The sequence below is a fragment of the Triticum aestivum genome, chromosome 6B (assembly GCF_018294505.1).
Source record: "Triticum aestivum cultivar Chinese Spring chromosome 6B, IWGSC CS RefSeq v2.1, whole genome shotgun sequence".
NCBI classification, from domain to species: Eukaryota; Viridiplantae; Streptophyta; class Magnoliopsida; order Poales; family Poaceae; genus Triticum; species Triticum aestivum.
In genome coordinates this window covers 3,349,273-3,352,176 of record NC_057810.1, presented here as the reverse complement: position 1 = coordinate 3,352,176, position 2,904 = coordinate 3,349,273, and the positions used below count along the sequence as shown (strand labels likewise).

The window sequence follows — 2,904 nt, the reverse complement described above, 5'->3', positions numbered from 1 at the left end:
AGTGGTGATTAGAGTACGTCAAACTTCAAATAGAAGGATTCAATATCAGTATTTTATTGATTAATAGATGTTCACATTTACTTTGCCATTAGCATGAATATGTGGTTGTCGCACCCACTAATCCACACACCTTTAAGCAAGAAAATGAAAAAATGTTCACAATTTCCGTAAACACAACCCTACACCCTAACTTATTGTTCACCTCATTGTCATCATAATCAAATGAAAAAAATACAAGTGTTTATTACCAAACGATTCGTGATTTGGGCAACACCATTTTGCACCTAGGGACAAGAACGAGTTATTATGAAAACCTACTCTTTTCACAATTTCTGGATTAGATTAATATGATAGGAATATAGCAACATATTATAGATGCAAAAAAATCATAAATATCAACATGTTTATCTTGAATTGCTAGCCAAAGCACTAGAAAATTCCAACATTACATTCAAAAATAAATTATGTAACAATGGTAAACTTTAGTTCAACAACATTGTTGATTTTACTATTATTTTTTCATATTTCCAATAACATAATGGTTCAGCAACATATTTAATATTTGTGGTACTATTAGTTAAACACGTGTGCTACTATTAGTTTAGCAACATATTTAATATTTGTATTACATCATAAGAAACAAATGATGTAAAAATGCCCTCTGTGCAAAATAACATAATGGTCCCAAGGTGGCAAAATGTAGTTTTCCCTCTGCATGTGTGTGAGACTATGCCCATGCATGTGCCATTTACAATTTTAATAGTTTTCACTAACGCATCCGAATTGTATTACGGTCTAGAAGAATTTATCTTACTATTTAGTGTATGATGATGCAGCCTAATTTGGATAAGGAATTGCAATTTAAATCTATTGTTTAGGGCACAAGTAGGAAGTTACATAAAATTTGGAACAACAAATTCAGCGTCCAAGTCAAATATCAAATAATCTTGACATTAAGGGAATGAAGGGAAGAAATGGACGGAATAGTGCTAGGATTGAGATTAAAAACATATTTTTTTGGTGTATACATTCTTAAATCATAGAATGGCGGATCCAAACAGATATATGTTTATTGTATTGAGTATTATAATTACATTGTGAGAAAATACTACCCTATATGCAAACAAAGGTGAACATAGCCAATTGTTACATGCCATTGTTCAATAAATGTTAAAAGAAAACTAAGGACAAAAGTAAATGGCATAAAACAAGGGAACTTCTGTAGTAAGGAACCTACTGCTAGACCACAACCGATGTTAGGAAATAAACCACCTGATAACTTCCTTCAACTTTCTTCTAACCTCCACCATAATATCTTGTCGATCCACATGTGGACAAACTCAAAGCTCTATAGATCATTAGAAAACACAAAGCTCTATAGATAATTAGAAAACTGAAACCACATTTATTATGACCATAGCAGTTTTGGCCTATAGATAATTAGAAAACTCTTTTATTACTACAAAGCCATGTGGACCAACTCAAAGCCCTATAGATAATTATGATCATAGAAGTTTATAACTCATGGTCGCTATTGGCCCTCGTGTCAAAGCTCTATGCACCATCGGCAGCGACGGTAGGAATGGCATGCTCCTCGTTTAGGAAGTTCGCGTGAGTTGCCTGGGACAGTCCTCCAAAAAGCCCTGCCATGGTAGCATTTTTGCTTCCATGGTAGCGATATTAGGGCCTCCCACCATGGCACGTGAATTTCCTGCAATGGTAGTAGAATCCATTACGATGGCAGCATTTTACTCTAGGTGATCTAGGCATGCCACGGTAAGGTTCGCCACCTCACCCTTGTCGTTCCCGGTCCTGCTCCTCCTTGCAACAATCTCTAACCCAATGGATAGGCTTGTCGCAATACAGAGAATTGCCTTTGTGGCAGTCACTAGATCCACCACCATCGTTAGTGCTGTTGTCACCAACCTTGTCACCCAGAGTGAAAATATGTGGGTGCCACGAAATTTGGCCAACACTAACATCACGACCAAATAGTTATGTGCACCGATCTTCCATTTCCTTACAAAGGGTCGTAGTATGGAATAACTGTGTGAATCTTCCATCTTCCTTGCCACATTCTATACAGATCATTACATATGCACCACAACATTTAACAATATCGATAATAAGGGATACCACTGGCATAAGACATTCAGATTTAGAAATATAGCTTCCAACATCACCATTCAGCATGATACAAATGCGTCTACCTTTTACAATACCCTTAATACATTTACACCAATTCAAAAAGAAACCTCTTCATTCACAAAGTTTGTAGAAGGAAATAATAACTTTACCAAGCTTTCTCAAAATAATGTTGTGAAATTACCTAGATTGATTCATAGAGAATAATTTTTCCTTCCATGATAATCCTACCGGGCAATAAATTCCCCTTCATGGAATTATCTTATCTACAACCATCCATACCTTGATGATGAGAAATTATTTACAAATATTAGATCCCACATTAAATAAGAAAATTAGTTGGTATTGTTGAACCTTCATTGCGTCAACCACATTTAGCAAAAGGGACATGCCAATTTAATGGAGTAAAGAGGCAACAATTTATGCTAAAAGTCAGTAAACATGGCTATCGGATCAACCCTAATGACCTCCAAAAACACATGATAAAACTCAGCTGGAAAGCCATCCGGCTCGGTAGCTTTAACATATTCCAAATCGAAAACACATCCTTTACCTTCTCAGGCAAAACGGCCCTAAAGTACTACTTTCAACATGTGATACATTAGAAATATCATTGGTCAAATTTCATCAGGTATATGAAGTAAATATCACTCGTGTTTCTTGCAACCCCCCCCCCCTCCCCCGCGAAATTATCTTCATTGCTCATATCATCGAAACCTACAAGACCATAAGCAGGAACCCATCTCGTTGTAACCAGAT

At 36.2% G+C, this 2,904-nt stretch overlaps 1 protein-coding gene across 1 annotated transcript in view; it reads left to right on the top strand.

The window, feature by feature from the left end:
• The window catches only part of LOC123133034 (disease resistance protein RGA5), a gene marked incomplete at its 5' end in the record, with an annotated part of 11,462 nt that overhangs the window by 3,439 nt on the left and 5,119 nt on the right, over positions 1-2,904 (top strand).